General features: G+C 44.9%; 1 long non-coding RNA gene across 1 annotated transcript in view; it reads right to left on the reverse strand.

Moving 5' to 3' along the window:
- Positions 1 to 625: 625 nt before the first annotated feature.
- LOC130848067 (uncharacterized) overlaps positions 626 to 20,608 on the reverse strand; it is a 43,810-nt gene continuing 23,827 nt past the window's right edge. The window contains exon 3 of the long non-coding RNA XR_009052516.1: positions 626 to 1,036. This is a non-coding gene — a long non-coding RNA (uncharacterized LOC130848067). The remainder of the gene's footprint in view (positions 1,037 to 20,608) is intronic.

Consider the following 20,608-nt stretch of genomic DNA (forward strand, 5'->3'; position numbering starts at 1 on the left):
TGAAGTTTTTGCAGAGTGTTGACAGTGTGGGCAGAAGTGTGAAGACGTGCATTGTCATGCAAGATCACAGCACCCTTGGAGAGCAGTCCTCTGCATTTAATCCGAAGTTTAGACTTCACCTCTTCAATAAGCATCTCACTGTAATCAGCACTGTTGATTGTTGAACTTTTATCCTGATAGTGTTCCAATGCTGGCCCTTGAGAATCCCAGAAAGCAGCATCATTTCATGTGTACGCTCAATGTTGTCATCAGCCGTGGACATGGACAGGCGTTCGGCTCCTTCTTGATGGCTAACACTTGTAGGACCTTCCTTGAATCACTGCACGCTGCTCTTCTTTTGTGTGAATCACAAGTGGAGCAACCATTTTTGCTCACACCACAGTTACAAATGAAGCGATGTAACACATTCGCACCTGCACAGCAGTGACTGGGGAGACTGTAGCCTTGAATGGAAAGCGCTGATAAGACAGTGTGGCCAACAGAAGTTTTGCTATAACCAGAGTATGGTTAATTTTTGACTCACCCTCATACATAAGGTGCCTACTTTGGGTCAGGAACTGTGATAGGTGCCGAGTATACAGCAGATAGTGAACAAGGCAAATCAACTATAGACAGAGAGTTACAGAAGCACAGAAGGAAAGCAATAACTCAGATTTGGGATAATATACAGATAAGGTGGTGATTAATAGCATTCAAATTCCCTTAAAGGTGATAGCCTCTGTTATTAAGTGTTTGCTCTACCAATGCTTTCCTAAAGTGTAAGTATCTTTATCTGCAGGTCTATAAATTTTTTGAGATTAAAATGTGCTCTTCATACAAAAATAGGTTGGACACCCCTGACCTAAATCAGCCACAAGAGATGTCTTTTCAGTCCCCGATGAATGAATTAAATAGCAAGAAGTGATATTTCACCAATATTCCAGCAATTCTCAGGTGGATAATTCTTCCTAGGTTTGAGTTTGCGTCGCTTCATTGAAAGTTAAACTCAGAGCTCTCTGTACCCCATCATCCAGGAATGCCACCTCTCCGGGAAACCCTGGAGAAATCAAGAAAGAACATATGCATTTGCCTCCTCCCCAGGGGGCAGAGAGCAGCCCCACCTCCGCCCTTGACTTGGGTGAGGTCGAAGGAAAAGTCCTGCGGTTGATTTTGGTATGCTGGGGAATTGCAGGCCTGGAGCCGCAGGACGTGACTTGTTGCTCTATTAGACATGCTAGATAATCTCCTGAAACAAAGAACTAAAGCAAAGATTAAATGGGAGGATTTTCTTGTCAAGAATTACGAATGCAAAAATAACCCAGAAAATATAGATGGATCTGAACAGGGGCCAGGCAAGGTAATGGACAGAAAGACCTGTTAAATGTGAGGTCCCATTTAAATCAAAATGAGCCACCAAATCTCAGCTCCCAATGGTGCCTCTATATGCATATTCAAGGGCAGAAATACTCTAGTGACGTTATTACTGTATTAGACAATATGGTGGCCACTGAACCTACAAATAAAATGTGGTCCTTCAAGTGGCTATTTTTTAGCAAAGAAAAGGTAAACAGCAATAGTCATTTAAAAGCTAATTAAACAGTAGTTTAGGCTCTGTGACAATGGGCAAAGCACTTGCATGGGGGGCAGCACCAGGTTTAGAGTCAAGAGACTGGATTTTATCCTGTTCTATGTCTAATGTGAGTCTTACCTTTGGTGAGTCACTTCCATCTCATCCTCAACTCAGTTTCCTGACCTCTGAAAGGACAAAGGTTATTTCCAGCTCCTAGTACTATGATTCTAGGCCCCATATCAGAATGGACTTTTCTTTTTTTTATTAAAGTATAGTTGATTACAGTGTTGTGTTAATTACAGAAAGGACTTCTAATAAAGGTCCCTTAACTTATTTAGTTGCAGTTATCCTTCCTATAGAATTTGTCACAATAGGACAGAAAATCCCCCTATTTGCAGTAGGCCTGGGTTGTAAGATATTTCCTGACAGACCCCAGAAGTATCCACAGGTCCTCTGCAAGTGACCCCACGAGAAGACCTATTAAAGGAAAGAGATCAAAAAGCCAAAAGGTGAGGACAATTTGGGAGGCCTGGACCTGTAGGAAATGGATCCGCTTATTTAGCAGGCGGAAACATAAATGCATGTTATCATACATCTCCCCACACCCTTGCCCACCAACCCACTCCCACCACCACAGCCACCAAAACAAGAAGGAATCCAGCAAAATTGTTGGCACAGTTAGACCGCACCCATCTTCAGCCCTGGTCTTTCACTGAGATAATTTCTTCATCTGCTGCCAACTTTACATGTTGGTGTAGGTACCCATTGCTTCATTCTGACTCATCATAATGTGCTCTGGGGCAGTGAACCCAGCAGCCATTGTTCCCTGGTGATATCCGGCCTATTTCTTCCAAAATGCTGCCGGGCAGTCAAGGAGCAATGGGGCTGGATTGACTTTCCCTCAGTTAGTCAACAGCCTTTGCCCAGCCCCCTCCTGATCCCCTTTAAGCCTTCCTGAGAAGTCACAATGTAGAACTTCTGGTAAAAACCTTCCACATTTTGCTAATTCCATAACAGACTTTTAAAGAGTAAATATTGGGTGTCCCAAGCCCCCCCATAAAGTGTCACGCATGCCACACCCTCCAAAATCAGCTACTTGAGGAGCTCAAGCACAGTGGGATGAGAGCTTGCATTTTGAAGCTGGATAAACTTCAGTCAGATCAACCCCAGGACAACCCCAAACTGCTCTACATAGCTTTGCTGTTTTTTAATTCCACACCTTGATTGTACTGCCTAATCTTTCTGAAATGCCCTGCCCCACCCCAAAGCCTTTCTTCTAACTCCTGCTTATCTTCAACCCTCAGCTCAAACATCATCTTCTCCAGGAAATCTTCCCTGACCCTCCCAAGCTGCATTAGATACTCCCTTGGTGCTTAGCTCAATGCCCTATGTATAGCTCTATAACTGTACCTACCATATTGCTGTATAATTACTGTCTTCCTCTCCTAGACTGTGAATTTCTTGTCAACTGGAACCAACTCAAATTATTCTTTTTTTCTCTCTGTAGCTTAATGCATAATCTAGTTTATTTATTGAATGAGTAAATTATCTGATTCATCCACTTATTAGTAGAGTGTTCTGGGCAATTTAATTTACTTCTCTGGACCTGTAATTTCTCATCTGTAGATTGGAGATGATAATCCACTGCTCACTGAGATGTTATTCAGATTTGGGGGTAACATACGTAAGGCCCACCGCAACGCTGATGCATAGGTGTGGAGAATTAATGCACAGAGGCCGCGGATCTGCACAGGGATTGATGAAACGGAAAGAAAATGCAGCAAGCTCATGTTAGAGCAATGAAGACTCCCGCAGTCAACCTGCAGCCCCATCTCCATAGATGCATGATCCCAACCAGTAGCTCCCTCCCTACAAGGAAGCCTGAAAATCTTTGTTTTTTGCTTTTCCTTAAATGAGAAATAGTAGATCATTCCTAAAAGTTTCTGGAGACTCCAGCATCTCCAGCTGGGCTGATAGCATAGTGACTCTTATCATTTCTTCCATTGACATAGGCACCTATATGCCTAGGACAATTCCCCTCAACAACCCTCAACTCTATTGTAAATAGGTCCTTCAGATGGTGAGGTCAGGCTTACCCAGAGAGTTTCTGGTGATTTATCTGCACACTTTTGGGAGGAAAAGAGGAAGCAGCAGTGCTCTGAGCCTCCCAGAAACTTGACAGGGCCTGACACTTGGAGGGCTTGCTCAAGGCGTCCAGAAAATTTTCCAAATAATGGAAATAACGAAGCAGGGGCAGCTTAGTGGAAACTAGGTGATCACCATGGCAGCAAGTGCTCTTGGTCTGGTCCACAATACCATGCCACAGGATCAGCCCCACATGCTCCCAGTTCCGCCAAAACACACACACGCACACGCACACACACACACAATGCCTCCCTCTAGGAACAGGCAGGGCTCTCCCCTGGTCAAATCCCCCCAAATCCTCTGGTGAATCAGGCTGAATTAGACCCTGTGAGTCATCTAGAGCCCATACAAGCCAGGACTAACTTATTCAGTAGTCATTTATTCAGTAAGTGCCAGTGCCAGGCTCTGTGCTAGGCACCGCAGGCCTACGCCTTCTAGAACATGCTTGAAAGCCTTTCTCCCCAGCTGCCCCATCGGGGAGAAACCACTTCAGTCAGAAAGTTGGTGAGGCAGGGCTTGGCATGGAGGTATTGCCAAAGAAGAGACCCGTGCTGAACTGGGCAGGAGTCATCATCATTCAACTCATTCTGCAAGGACACACAAGAGGGGGCCAAACCACCTCCAGGGACCCACAAAATGGCCATCCAAGCAGAACCTGGGTGTGATGGCAAGTTAGCAGGGGAGGGTCAAGACTGGGGAAAGAGCAAAGGGAAGGAGGGTTTCCCACAGAATTGCTCTCACTCTGAAACACAACCATGGCCAGGGAACCAAGACGCACTTAAGCAACTTCCCTATGGTAACCTTCAAAGTATCCTAGGATCCCAGGAGTGAAGAGGAAGGAGCTTCTTCTAGGAAAAATGAGAAAGTGATGGTGGGGCCTCCTTTGGATTTGGCAACATGGGCTACTGCAGAGGTTTTAAAACATGTCTTAAAATACTTACACAGTCTTCCCAGAGAGAGGTAGATTGATATCCCCTCTACTTCAATCTGGGCAGGCTTCGATACTCTTGTAGCCAATGAATGTGGCAGAAATGATGCTGCGTGACTTGTGCAGCTAGGTGGGAAAAGGCCTTGCACCTTGTTTGCTGGAACGCTTGCCTCCTGAGCCCTGAGCCCTGAGCCACTGTGTAAGGCTGCCCTGAGGCCGCCATGCTGTGAGGAAGCTGCAGGATGTGGAGGGGCCATGTGTGTGTTCTGCCCGGCAGACACACTGAGGTCCCAGCCCACCCCAGTACCCCATGGCAGCCTCGTGAATGGATGAGCCTCCTAACGATCCCAGCCCCAAGGCCTTGAATTGCCCCCAGGTTTTGAGTCTTCCCAGCTGAGGCTCCAGACATCCTGGAGCAGAGATAAGCCATCCCTGCAGTACCCTATGTGAAGCCCCGCCCCACAGAATCCATGAGCAGAATGAAATGGTTGTTTTATGCCACTAAGTTTGGGCATAAAAGTGGCAGGGCTTCTGTGACCCAGTGATCCTGGAGGTGAGGGTGAACAGTATTAGAAAAAAGAAAGAGGAAGGTACAAACAAGAGAAGGACACTAGGAAAAAAGGACAGTGACCTGAATGATGCTTTTTGTACTGTTTTCTTTTCTGAGGTGAAAGAGGAACCGAATGTAATCACATTTCACAGGCGATCCCTAGGCTTAGCTTTTGGTGGCCCAGCCTTGCAGTAGCCCTGGGACACTCACACCTGGCGGTCCACAGCCTCTCAGGGCCCCTTCCTTGCTGCTTCTCAGGCAAGGAGGGAGCCTCCAGCCTTTCCAAGGCATCCCCGCGGTGGGAAGCCAAATGACTTCACAGTGGGACATCAGTGCTGCCCTGAAGCCAATTTGAAAGCTTAAAGTCAGGAATCTGTTCTTCACATCAAAAGAGAGAGGTCATTGCCTGGTGATTCAGAGCTGGGTAGGTGCTGCTGAAGCTGGGGCTTCTGAAGCTTCTTTCCCTTACCACCTCCAAGGGTGCTTCAGGAGGTGATGACGAGGACTGTGTCTGCTCAAAGGCATGCGCCGTTATCCCTGAGATAGGCATCATCCTAAAAGAGACCCTGACCAGCACTGAAAGTGCTAATTTCACCCCAGCTTCTGGGAGTTACTTGTGGCAAAGAGCTCTTTATTCTTTGAGTCTCTTTTAGTTCCACAGCTTGGAAAAGAGAACACCGTCTTAGCCCCACCCCTCGCACCAGACTGCTAGGAATATTTATCCTTGTTTAGACAGTCCTTTATTAGAGCTCCAGTGCATTTTAAGAAACCCCTTTGACACCTCTGCCCTAGGGGAAAGGAAGGTGGCCTTTCAATAGGTCCAGGCAGGAGTCTGGTAGCTCACCCAGTGGTCAGGTCCCATGTTGGGGAGATTCCAGGACCTCTGGAGTCCTTGAGGACAGGCCTGGTCAGAACTCACTACAGTCAGCGCAGAAGTGGGGAGGCTTCCCAGATCTGCAGGACTCAGCCACTGGCCTCTGTTTTGGTTTTCTGAACAGCCCCATTTTCTGAAGGTCCATATTGTCGGAAGGTCTTTCCATCTGTCTTGGTTTGCTCTGATTTCAACTCCTCCTTCAACTTAGTGGCTGAATTAGACTTGAAGTTATAGACTCTTTGAACAAGAAGCAACCTTAGGGGGCTTCCTAGGTGGTGCAGTGGTTAAGAATCCGCCTGCCAATGCAGGGGACAGGGGTTCGATCCCTGCTGCAGGAAGATCCCACATGCCGCAGAGCAACTAAGCCCATGCGCCACAACTATCGAGCCTGCGCTTTAGAGCCCATGAGCCACAACTATTGAGCCCATGTGCTGCAACTACTGAAGCCCACTCGCCTAGAGCCCATGCTCCGCAGCAAGAAAAGCCATGGCAATGAGCAGCCTGTGCACCACAGTGCCGAGTAGCCTCCACTTACCACAACCAAAGAAAAGGCCGCGCACAGCAAAAAAAAAGACCCAATACAGCCATTTAAATTAATTAATTAATTAAAACAAACAAATGCAAAAAAACACGTTATTTAAAAAAAAATAAAAGAAGCAACCTTAGAAATCACCTAAGTCAATCCCCAGGAAGGGAAAGTGACTTGTCCAGGGTCACACAGCAAGGGTTCTTTAGTATCAGTTAGGACTGTAACTAGGGCCCCTGGCTCCCAAGCCAAGGCTCTTTGTACAGTGGTCTTTGTGCTGTCCGACTACCCAGACAGCCTGCTCCCTGGAGACTATGTATTCAAAGAATCTGCTTGAGCCCAACCAACCACAAGAATCCCGGGTTCCAAAGATCCTGTCTGTAAACTCCACTCCTTCCTCCTCTCCTCCCTACCCCAATCCCAACCTCCCAAACCTCTAGAATATTTTGGAGGTGAATAAATACAATATGCCCAGGCAGTGTTCTTCTCTTTAGGAATCCTTAGAATTAAAGCTCCTGGTTGCTTTAGAAATTAAGACTTTCCCACCCATCTCTCTCTCTCCCCTTTTCATTCTCCTGCCCACCCTGGCTCTGATTTCATGTCTGCTTTTCTATTTTCTTAGCTACATGAGGCATTTCACATGGCCAAGCTTCCATATAGACTATTTCCTGTAAATGCAAACGCTGTCTTGGACACACCAATGAAACTTAATTTTGGTCAATGTGTTGACCAAATTTTAGAGATTTTTCAATAAATCATATCCCTTGAACACATTTTCGAACAAAGTGAAATACCAAAAAAAGAAGAACATGGTTATTTGCAGATAACGAAGGAACCACTTAGACATAAATGTTATGATAGAGGGACAGACTGTCCTATATTATAATTGTTTGGGTAAGTATCTGGTTTTTTTGACTGGAACTGACTCCTGAAGTGTTTACATCATGTCTTTTTTCCATTCTACATCCCTCATCACCATAAACATACCACTTTTCACATACAAGGGCCTATATAAATGTTTATTAAATTGAATTTTTTTTTAATTTACTGAGAACCTACAATGTTACAGGCAGAAGGCTAGATGTTTTCATAGCTTTTTAAAAACTGATTCTCGTGACCGTCCAGCAGTTATTTCTTGCCACAGTAATGATGTTTGACAAATCACCCTAACAATTCTGACTCCAATTCCAATATGTGTGGGGTTTTCCCAAACCAAGCATGCAATTCTGCGACACCAGCTGGGTGTCTTACAAGCAATTCTGCGACACCAGTGGAGGGGGGTGGGGGGGAGGACTGAAAGAGCTCTACTGTCACAAAACCCCTATCCTTAGGTGCTTCCCAAAGGTCACCTCATTAACATAACAAAAGACACCTTTATAGCTCTCCACACTTAGGATAATTCCAAGAGTTTTAGGAGCTCTGTGCCAGGAAGGGGTGTAAGACCCAATATATATTCTTATTATAAATTTAAATATCATACACCCTAAAGCAGTCCCCTTCTGCTGTATCTTGTGGGTCTCCAGGGTAGCTCATCAGTGCTTCTAATTCAGGCTGGGCCAGGCCAGTCTTGGTGAAGCTTAGCTGGAAGGCAGCCAGGCAGGCTGATCTAACGTGGCCTAAGCTGGGGTGGAAAGAATGATTGGGGCCTCTCCCCACATGATTTTCATTTTCTAGCAGGCTAGCCCCACCTTATCCTCATGGTGGAGGTAGCAGGGCTCCAAAAGAGTAAGCAGAAGCATACAAGGTTGCTTAAGGTTTCGGCTCAGAACAAGCACACCTTCTGGTGACCACACTTTGTTGGTCAAAGCAAGTCACAAGGACATCCCCAGACTCAAGGACTGGGGAAATCAATTCCACCTCTCAATGGAAGGAGCAACAAAGTCATGTCGCAGTGCATAAAAGGATTAGGATTGCTGTCATTTTTGTAATCAATCCACCATGTAAGTCCAATCATAAGATGAAGGGAAAAAAATGGAGAGAGGTTAAAAGATTTATTAAAAATGTTATAAATTTGCATGGCGGCAATGGCTGCACAACTCTATACATTTACTAAAATTCATTGAACTGTACACTTACAATGGCTGACTTTTATGCTGTGTAAATGATTCCTCAGTGAAGTTATTTTTAAAAAAAACTGAAAAAAAATTAAACCTTTATTGTCGATCATTCAACTAATAATTGTTCAAATCTGCATTTAAACTCAGGTATTCGAGCAGAAAACTCAGTAATCTTTTCAATGCACTACATTTATCATACCTAAAGTATTAGATTCTTAGAATTAGAGCGTCTAAGAGCTAGAAAGATCTCCTACTGACTATTTTGCCCATCCCTCTTTCTTCAACCAGCTGAATGTGTAAGCCTCTGGCGAAGGTGTGAGAATCCTCTCCTTAGGCTGAAAAACAGAAACAGCACCACAGGAAACCTGAACCAGATGAAAAATACTCCTCATCTTCTCATAGGCTTTGGGGATCTAGACTGATTGGTACTGGAAAGAACTCGACCCACTGTTCTTTCTAGAACCGGAAACTGCAGACAATTCTTTTGATTATGGCTCCTCTCATTTTATGCTGACCACATTGTAAGTAGCCAGGATAACTAATGTGCCTGGATTCTGGAATTAACAGTGATGGCATTTTTCTTCTATTTATTACTCAGTGTCCAAATCTAAGTTCTTTTGGGGGCTGAAAGTTGTATTCAGATTAAAGGTTGCCCAAGGAACACCCTTTGTGGGTAAAAATCTCTGACACAAGGACTCTGGGAATAACAACGGTTAAAGGAAAAAAAGGTAGATTGGGCAATGTGGTCCTTCTCTCATGAGCATTACGGCATCTGCGAGGATGATGAACTCATGGGAAGTGGCATGGTTTTGCTGTTCTATAATTTGGACTTGTTTCTGGGAAGAAAAAGAGTGAAATCCCGAGGAGATGCACCAAGCTCTCCATAAACAGAGCTTTGAAGAACAAATTGAGCAGCTTTCATCAATCACTCACAGATCACATCAAAAGCTACCTGAGGAGAATCACTCCCCCGATGTCAGGCAGGGTCAGGCAAACGTTATCAAACATTCTTTCAAGATATTATGAACCAGAATCAGAGGGAGAGAAAAAGGTAAAGAAGAGTGTCAAAAATAAGACCACAAAAGGAAGGGAGGCAAACAAGGCAGAGAATGCAATGCCGTGGCAAAAAGGATGAGGAGGGAAGACAAAGGGAGAGGAAAGGAAACAGGAGGATATGAGGATAGATGGCAGGAGACAGAGCCAAAGGCAGAAGCAATAAGGAGAGTGTGGCAAAATGGAACAAAAGAAAAGCAACAGCTAAAGAGAGGCAGAGAAAGGAAAGCTCAGAAGCAAAGCGGAAAGAAACAGCCTTTACACAGGGTGGAGGCCATGTTGCCGGCCACCTGTCCTGAGGATGCATAGTCTACGTGGACTTCTGTGGAAAATTAGCCAGAACAGATCTATTTTCCCCACCTAGAGGAGCATCACCAAGTCCTACAGAAAGGGGGGTGGAAGGGAAAACAAAGAAAAAATGAACACTCCAAACTTCTTCCTCTCCAGCTCCCCAAATTATCTTTTATCTACTATGAAGGGCTCTTTGATCATCCCAGCCAGCTTCACTCAGGCTCTGAAAATCTGAGGGAACAGTCATTAGAAATCCAGCCTGATGTCCACCCAAGCCCCCACTGGAGAGATTTCATCTTTTATTACAACAAAGCGAGGGCAGTCATGTATCAGCTCAGGTTATAAATCTGTCTTCTTCATAGATCAAGTTCGATTTTCCAACTAACTGGAGGGAAACAAATCCACTCCTGGGTCAAACCAACCAAATTTCCGCTTCTCTGTAAAAAGCCTGGCTCTGTCATAATCAAGAGGTAAGGGTCCAGGTGCCTGAGTGTTCCCGTGAGGAGCTTTGGGGAGCCCAGGGTCAGTGGGAGGGTACCAGGTGCGGAAAAAAGGAAGCTTTTGCAACAAGGGGGAAGAGATGATAAATGGGAGATGGAAGGGCTTTCTCCAAAGCAAACTTTGCTCTGTACATTTTCACCCCGTAAAGTGATATTGGGAATAATGATGCATTAAGAAACAGTGTCCTGGAGACAGCCTTGCTCCTGGCACTCCGTGCATATTTGTTGAAATAAGGCAGGATACTAGAAACAATTTGCTAGTGGTTCCCAATCCTTAATTGCAGGGTTTAGATAGGAGCTGAGAGAATAACAGTGGCCAAATTTACAGAGCCGATTATTTTACATGCATCATTTCACTTAATCCTCCCAACAAACCTATGAGGTAGACATTCTGATTATTATCCCTATTTTAGTGATACGGAAAGAGAAGCTCAGAGAGGTTAAATGACTGATCTAAAGTCCCAGAGTGAGAACGTGGTAGAGTAGAAATCTGAGCTGCAGCTAACCCCAGAGCTGGTCTTACATGGCCCGCATCACTCAAGTAGCAGATGGAGGCAATGGAAGAGATCACTTTGCCCTTGTCCCCTTGGAGCAGTGTGCAGGATGGGGAGGAAGAGTACCCACAACAGCCTCAGTTCAGTTGGGCAGGATCAGGGTGGGTTTCGAGTAAGACGGTAACTAACAGTCCATGTCACAAAATAGAGGCCAATGTATGACATGAAAATTTTTTGAGCTTGGGGATAAATGGTGTAGCCATACGCCAAGCAAAAGGTAGCATTATTATGGGCTGTGACATGTGTGGGGAGCTCTCGAAATTCTTCTATTTCCCTTTATAAAAGCAAAAGACCAGAAAATTATCCATAATAACAGAGACATCGGCACTGAATTGCAACATCTCTTACATGGACCAACATGGCAAATGACTCCACAGCATCAATGAGTGTCCTAAGGTCCTCCTCCCACCCCCAGCACCACACTGGCATAAGCAGCCCGCCCCACACAGCAGTGGGGTCCAGAGCACAGGCTGTGTGGTCAGACAGACATGAACAGATCCTGTCTCTAACACTTAACTACCCGAGTAACTTGAAACACTTTATTCAACATCTCTGAGCCACAGTTTCCTCATCTGTAAAATGGGGGCTATAAAAATATCTGAGAACCAAGTAATGTTAGGATAAAATAAAAAGATGAAGGCATAACATCTAGAATAATACCTAACATATAATAAACACTCTTTTTAAAAAAAGCTATCATTATTATATTTTTCCACCCCTTCATCTTCCTTATTTGAAACTAAAAGAGGAAGAAGCAGACCAAGTGAAATTGCTTACATAAAAGCCAGATAGAGCCTGGCTCTTCCACCAGAGGCAATAATTATAAAGCTGCTTCAGAGCACAGAGAGTTCCAAGAACGGAATACACATTTGGAACAAGTTCATTAAAAAAATGCTTACTCATAAAAGCTGCTATCATTATAGCCTGACAAATGGAAAACACAGCACCGATAAATAAGATGCCAGCAGTAAACAAGCCAGCTACACCAAGAGGTCACGTGATTTCTCTCTTCCCATCCTCCAACAGTTTCTTAACCTTTCATGGGATTATAATGACAAGTTCAGGGAGGTTTCATGTGGCTATTTACTGAGTTTCACCCAAACTCCAACTAGAAAGAAGCAGCCTTGGACATCTTTGCCAAATCTCCAGGAATGGAACGAGGCAGCCATGGTGGCCGGCAGGCTCTTTCTTGCTTCTTTGCCTAGTAGAGTCAGCTCCAAGCTTTTACCACCTTCCAGCCTATCTAGAGACCCCAAAACCTTCAGCATCTCTGCTCCTGTGCTGCCCATCACCCCTCATTGGTCCAATCCAAGAAGAACTGTCTCCTGGCCAGTCTGTGCCCTGCTGCCTTGCCCCAGCCCGAGTAGGTCACTTTCCCGATAGTGGAATAAGTGCTAGATGGAAAGTCAGGAGGTCAGGGTGATAAGGCAGCACAAGCCACTTAGTAGCTGGACATTGTCACCGAACTTCTCTGAGTCTCAATTTTGTCTATGAAATGGGAATAACACCACCTCCTTCGTAGTGTTTCTGTGAAGCTTCAATAAGTTCACGGTCATGAAATTTCCCTACAGAGTGGCTAGCCCCGGTGGGAGCTGTTACAGCCAGTCAATGACGGTGACTAAGCCCCGTGGTATCCAAACTCTGTCCTATGAACTTGGGGTGGGATGGCAATGGAAAGCAGGCGGAAAGCCACCACGTGTCTGCCCTCACAACGTGATAGAGATCACTGAGACTTCAGATTGCCTTCAAAGGGTTTCTAGGTGCAGATATGACCTGAGGAAACAGGGCAAAGAGCTGGATGCTATCACCCCTCCCCTGCACCCATCCTGTCCCTGCCCTGCTCTAGCCCCAACAGACTTGGCTAGATCTTATTCCCTTGCCAAAGAAAAGCCAGTAACAGCAAAAAGGAAGCAGGTTAGTGCTTTTACAGGGCCTGGGGCAAAACATACTTTTGCCAGCATTTACCAGAAACCATGGCAAACCTGCTAAATTCTTATATAATGAAAACCAGTGCTCTCCATCTACTCCTTTCTCACCCAGACACCACCTACTTGACTACTATTTTTCTGGAAGTTAAAACAAAAAGTGTGTGTCACTAAGTTACACAAATCAGCAGCTAATTTAGGCTTTGAAAACTTTATTTCTTTTGTGAAAAGGGGACTAAACACTAAATAATACATTTTGGGAGCCAAATCTTTCCGAAGCAAAATTTCCTGAAGAATTGGCTTTCTGTGTGAGGGTGCTTGGAGACGGGATATAGCTGGCTTAAATTTGAACATGCAAATACTAGGCTTTTAGGTATCCACACAATTATTCTAGAGATCATTCTAGAAATGGAATACCCACTATAACCAAAGCATTGTGCTATATGCTGAGATACCAAAACAGATCCGACCCACGCTTATTTCCTGTTCATCAGAAACACCTGGAGAGTTTTTAAATAATGCAGATGCCTGGGTCCCACCACTAGGTAATCTAATTCAACTGAAATGGGAAAAGGGCCGGCATCTTTTGCACCCCTGCAGGTGAATTTCATGTGCAGTTGAGGTGGATAAACATGGGCTACCAGGAAGAGTACAGGTAGAGGAAAGACAGGAGTCCAGGCTGGAAGAGGGCAGGGACCAGTCCTGGCAAATTTGATTCATTCACTCTACAAGAGCTACATATCAAGGACTGTGGTAGGTGCTGGGGATATGAAGGAGACAAAGCGCTGACTCCTGCCATCAGGGACTGGACAGAATACTGAGACAGGTGCAATTATTCTGTGTGTAGTTTCTGCAATGAACTTGAGCACAGAGGCAGCTCCTGGACCACTCTGTTGAGTCACAAAAGCTTTCTCAGAGGAGATGACGCCTGAATCATATCCTGACAGATGAGAAAGAGTTAAGCAAACAGGGGGTCGGAGAACATTCCTAGCTAAGGAAACTACAAACTGCAAAAGCCCTGAGGCAAAACAGAGCTCACTGAGATCTGGGGACCTCAGCAGTTGTGCAGAGCAGAGTTGGGGGCACTGAAGGGGCTGGATGGGCAGCAGGGAGGGACCAGAGCATGATGAGCTTCTCACATTTCAGATCACTGGGTCACCACTCCCCTGTCACTGACCCCCAGCTCCTAGCACAGGGCCTGACACATGATAAACTTGTAACAACCATTGGCTGGATAAATGAGAACAGGCCGGAGGCTGAGGGCAGAGCTCTGGGGGAACACAGACACTTAAAAGCTAACAAAGAGAATCGGCAAAAGATAGGATACAGTCAGAGAGATATGTGGCCCAGAACCAAGGGAGGACAGTTTCCAGAAATAGGGGACTAGTGTCAAAGGATGGAAGGAAGCCAAGGAAACACACAGAAAAGGCCAGCTGTTGGATAACAACAAGGTGGTCACTAGCAGTTTGGCAAGAGCCAGGCATGTGGGAGCTAAGGGAGAAACATGATGGCAGTGAACTCAGGAGGGAACTCTGCGGGAGTAGCTTCACCTGTGAAGAGGCTTCACTGTGAAAGGGCTGGCAAGGGTGAGATGGTAGTGAGAGAGGGTATACAGGGCTGAGAGAAGGTTAGTTTTTTTTCCCTCTTTTGAGATGAGTTAGACTTGAATATTTTTTAACATTCAACTGAAAGATCCTGTAGGAAAGGTTAGCCATGTGGGACAGTGTGCTGGGATAAAAAGAGCAGAACTGCCACTTGCTGTGTGACTCGGGACCACGATGGAACCTCTCTGAGCCTCAGTTCTCATCTGTAAAACAAGGACCACCACCCTTGACTTGAACAGTTTTTGTAACAAGTGAAGAAAAAGTGTCTAGTGATTGGCTCCTGTAGGTTTTCAAGTTTTTTGTTTTTTTTTTTTTTTAATCTTTAATTGAAAGAGGAGTTTCACTTAAAACCTGATGGGATAACAAGACTCGTGTTCTCCTTCTCTCTCTCCTCTTAGGAGTTTAGTGGCCTCTTGCGAGTTGTTAAACACCGTGTGTTTACTTTAGTTTCCTCAATCAAGTGGGCACACAAATCCCTGCCTCCTAAAGTTGGGACTTTTAGAGATTTACTGAGAACAGAACAGTAGAAGACACTTGCAAAAGTTGAAAGTGCCATTGACATGATATGATCACTGCCCAGGCAATATAAAAAGGAGAACCTTGAGATGGGTGACCAATGTTTCCTTACAGGCAGGCTGATTCGTGGATTCATTCTTAAAAGCAGTAAGACCCTAGGGAAGCTGAACACAGAGATTCTGTATCTTGATCTCTAAAAGGATTACAATGTTTTTTAAGTGAAGTTTTCTGAATGTAGTAAATGTCAATAAATGTTACTTTCTTGTCTCTTGATCTGGAAATTTGAAAACCAGTATTGTCTTCCATCTCCACGGAGTAGTCTGAATGGAATTCGTCTCGGTTACAAAGGAAAGACAGGAAGATTCAAATTCAAGTATGTGCGATGTTCATTAGAAGGCTCAAGAAGTAGAGACAAGCTGTTTCTAAACTAAGCTGCTGCTGGAGACCCTCCGTGGTGATCTTTTTAGCCTTAACAACAGGCCATACATTTAACTACAAATCCTCACTCCACCAACTCTTGTCCCAAACCAGCACCTTGATCAGAACATAATGGTCAGTCTCTCTGATTTGACTGCCAGCTCTGTAGAGGGACAAGAACAGAATCTTAATCATTCTTTTTCTCCAGCTCCAGGTTCAGCACGTGCTCCACCCTTAAGAGTCACTCTACAGTGGTCTTGCATAGACCTGGGCTGCAATCTCTGTGGCATTTCATGCAGGTGCCGTCGACAGAGTGATTCAGTCTCAGCGATAAGCTGCCATTTCCTCCTCTATAAAAAGGAGGCACTTATATTTTTTTTCCTTTTTTTTCCCATTTTTCACTTCTCTAAAAACTTTTTTTGAGGTACAGTTGACATACGATAAACTGCATATATTTAAAGTGTACAATTTGATACAAAATGGAGGCATTTGTGATTTGCAAAGGTTGGGGGGAGGAACAGAGTGAGGGTCTGTAAGGAGCTGGCCTGGCAACCAGTCACATAGTAGGAGATCAGCACATCACAGGAGCTCATGTTATTGTTAAGAATAAAAGCCCCCAGGGTCCCAGGCAAGGGAGCCCAGTGAGATCAGAGTGCACACAGGGGTGATAGAATACGGACAGACAGATTTTACAGCTACAAAGAGGGAAAAAGGCTCAAGTGAATTTTCTTCCCATTTCACTAAAATAATATGCTCCGAGCCTAAGACCTTTTTCCTCCTGTCTGCTGCCCAAAACTCATTTCTCCCACAGAGATCTGAGCCACCATAAATCCCATCAGGGGTCAAAATGGCTGACACAATTTTAACTACAAGAGAGCACAGCATAAACGGCGTCATTATCATCCTCGAGCGCTGCTCTCTGCCTTTCCTAGGCCACAAAAGGAAAAGTCATATTTTTTAACCTGGAAATATATAGTATTCGCAAATTTTTGAGGGACAGATCCAAGAACTTGAAAGCACAAAGGCTGTTAAAGGAAAGCATGACCAGACTTAAAGGGAGTAATCTTTCTGCCCTTTAAAAAAATCTCTTTATTGCTATCCTACCAAAAATCTAGAGACACTGTTTCTAAATAAAGTCAGTTCTGCCTCCAATTGCCTCTGACTATATCGTCCTTTATATGCCTCTATATTCTATAACCACATCTCTTGTAGTGATGGGGCACTCAGACCCTCACTGAGTCCACACACTTTCTCCCTGGGAGGTGCAATATTGCAGCACAATTCTGACACCGACTACCTGGAGTGAGCTCAGTCTTCACGAGATACGGGCACAGTCTCCAACCAGACTGCCCTCAATTCAGGTAACAGCCATAAGTTCAGGGGTCCCCAGACTGCCTGCACTTCTCACCAGCTGGCTACCAATGCAGGGGTTCCCACAGCTCCCTCGGGTTCAATTATTCAGAATGACTCACAGAATGCAGGAAAGTGCTCTACTTATGATTCAAGTTTTATCATAAAGAATACAACTTCTCAGGCCAGACAAATAAAAAGACGCATAGGCCCAGGAGGGTCCTGAAAGTGAAGTTTTTGTGTCCTCCCTGATGGAAGTAGGGTGCCCCACCCTGCTGACACATCAATGTGTTCACCAACCCATAAGCTCAACCAAGCCTCAGTGTCCAGAGTTTTCACTGGGGTTTCATTACATCGGCTTCATTAAATTGAATCACTGGCCATGTGTTTAAATGCAATCTCCAGCTCCCCTCCACTCCTGAAGGCTGGGCCAACATCATGTGGCTCAGAACCCCAGTACTCTAATCATGTGGCTGGTCTTCCCAGCAAGGCCACCACCAATCCTCAAACTGTCAAGGGGCTCACTGTGATTCACATTTGCATAAATTCAGGTGTGGTCCCAAAGGTTCACCGTGAATAACAAAGGCACTCCCATCATTTTAGAAATTCCAAGGGTTTCAAACTCCATCCCAGGAACCCAGGACAAAGACCAGACAAGTACTTTGTTACACAACAGGAGGGAAGAGTCTAACCTCTAAAATGCTTGATGTTGACACTAAGACCCAATGCTTTTTCACCTGTTGCCAACCTCAGCAAGTCTTAGTCTCTTTCTGGCCTCTGTCTCTTTATCTTCTGGTAACATTGTGCCTGATCAACCTTATTTCCACTATTCCTCATCACAAAATCTCCACCCTACTCCTCCTGCTCCATCTCAGTCTCCCCAGAGAAGTCATGGAATGCTGAGATAACCTTGAGAGAATGGAAAAATAAGACCAGAAGAGGACCTAGGATGGAACCCTCTCTAATATTTAGCAGTGAGCAGAGGAAGAGCAGCCTACAGGAGGCCTGAAGAGGTAGGAGAGTTCAGCTGCTGCACATGACCATGTAGGTCCAGGAAATGAGCTTTCAACATGCAGGGAAGAACCAATAGTGCTGGCTCTTATAGGCAGGGCAAGGAAGATAATAGCTTAAAAGTTTCCATTGGATTTGGCAATAAAATAGTCATGGATGACCTTGCTGAGAGCAGTTTCAGTAGAGTAATAAGGGCAGAATGCAGATTGCAGTGGGTAGAATAGAGAATGGGAAATAAAGAAACAGAGAAGCAGATACATGTGTCTCTTCAAAGAGAAAGCAATGGCTGAAAGGTGCCATGGAGCCTGAAAGCAATTGGATATTCAGGATGAAAGATTTGAACATGTTCAAGTGCTGATAGGAAGAGGCCAAGAGGAAAAGGGACAGGGTGACTGTGTAGGGAAGAGAGAGGGAACATTGACCAAGCTAGGCTGTTAAGGACTGAGAGAGAAGAGCTCCAGAGAACCAGTGGAGGGACCAGCCCAGAAGGGGATGCTCCTCTTGCATTAGAACGGAAGCAAAGGAGGGAAGCATGGAGGTGGTAATAGCTAATTTGTAGGTTTGACAGCAGTAAGTTAAGGGGAGGGCGTGGAAGTGTTTCCGCTTTTGGTATCTACTTTCTGTGTGAAATAGGAAGAAATGTCATGTGCTTAACTTGTGAAAGTCAAACATCTGAGGAGAGGAGGAAAGTGAAAAAGCCATGAAAAAGCTAGTCTAGAGAACTAGAGAGAGAATTGGCTAGGGAACCTTGGAACGGTTACAGGGCAGCAGCAGAAAGCCAGGAGAGTCCAAACCATGAAGCTGTGGTGAAATTAATCTGCACATCTGTGCAGGTTTATCTCCAACACTTAGCAACAGTTAGGTAGAAAAGGCTGATAGTTCACTAGATCCAGCGTTGAGATTTTGCCAGCCAAGTATGAAAGAGAGCCATGGAGCAAGGCTGAATCTGGAGAAGGAATGAAGGAATGAGGAGGGACTTATAAATATGAGGAAGAGAGAGAGGAAGAGAGAGAGAAGGAGAGAGAGACATCAATGGTAATCAGGGTGGGGGTGGGGGTCCCTATTTTAAAAAATAGAAGTAGTGTGAATTATTAAGTCACAGAAGCAGGAAGTAGGAGATGTGGTCAGAAATTATAATGTGACCTAGGAGATGGTAAGGTCTAGGGTGGGGATATACATGTGAGTGGATCAAGGACAGCAGAAGTGACGGCATTGTACATGAGAAGATCCAAAACTGGGGAAGTAAGACTGTTGTGGAGGTGCCCCCATGGACACTGAGCTAAGCCAGGATGAGGAAAGGGTGGGTCCAATGCAGGGAATGACTAGGAGACTGTCACATGATGACCAAGAAATACAGAGTGGAAATCACAAATCAGTGGTGTATGGGTCAAATTGGATAAATAGCCAGGTTTTACTTAGCTGGTGTAAGTTTTTTGAGCTTCTTTGTTTTATAATAAATTACTTTCCACCATTTAAAAGCCAGGAGAGTTCATCTCTTGCACTGTTGGTGGGAATGTAAATTGATATAGCCACTATCGAGAACAGTATGGAGGTTCCTCGCAAAACTAAAAATAGAGTTACCATATGACCGAGCAATCCCACTATGGGGCATATACCCAGAGGACACCATAATTCAAAAAGACACATGCACCCCAATGTTCATTGCAGCACTATTTTCAATAGCCAGGACATGGAAGCAACCTAAATGTCCATCAACAGAAGAATGGATAAAGAAGATATGGTACATATATACAATGGAATATTACTCAGCTGTAAAAAGGAATGAAATTGGGACATTTGTAGAGACATGGATGGACCTAGAGACTGTCATACAGAGTGAAGTGAGTCAGAAAGAGAAAAACAAATATCATATATTAACACATATATGCGGATTATAGAAAAATGGTACAGATCAACCGGTTTGCAAGGTAGAAATAGAGACATAGATGTAGAGAACAAATTTATATGGACACCAAGTGGGGAAAGCAGGCCAGGGGGTGGTTGGGGGGAGAATGAATTGGGAGATTGGGATTGCCATATATACACTACTAATAAGGGAAAAAAATATCAAATTGTATACTTAAAAGAAAAAAGTCAGGAGAGTTCATACGAAAATCTGGATTCTTTGGAAGGCTGATCTTAAGAACTGTGAACATCTAGCAACATAATCTCATCTCCCTCCATGGTCACCTCCAGAGACAGCGAATGACTGTGCCCTTTTAGAGTATCTTGCAGTTTCCAGGTCCCCATGGTCCCCATGGGCTCACTTCACCCATTTAAGATACCGGCTGCCCTTACAGGTATTTCACTGGTGACCTCTAGGAGAGGCAACGCCAGAGCACATGAGCTTAAACAGGCAGAAATGCTCACATGAGTCATTTTGGGCCGTCACAGTGGGGAGCAGAGATGGTGCCTGTGCCGCCTGCTGGCCCTGAGAGGTGGGAGGATGAGCAGCTCCCCTGAAAAGGGAGGGGCAGGTTCAGAGAAGAAGGTGGAGGGAATGGTCAGGGAGAAGTCAGGGATTACAGATGGACTTCTTAATTGTGGAAATCCCAGAGGACATACATTTTTGGTAGACGCGGGGCCAAGTGAGAGAAAACAGAGCAATAGTAAAGGGCAGGAAAAAGCAGGTGACTGGAAGTGCCCTGGGAAAAGAGACGTTTGAGATCTGAAGCATCAACTGTGAAACCTCAAAAATTTCTGACTAACTATTCTTGGGAGCAACCTGGTGGTCTGGGTGGAGTCGCTGACCTGGACC

This window comes from Hippopotamus amphibius, chromosome 3 (genome assembly GCF_030028045.1).
Source record: "Hippopotamus amphibius kiboko isolate mHipAmp2 chromosome 3, mHipAmp2.hap2, whole genome shotgun sequence".
NCBI lineage: Eukaryota > Metazoa > Chordata > Mammalia > Artiodactyla > Hippopotamidae > Hippopotamus > Hippopotamus amphibius.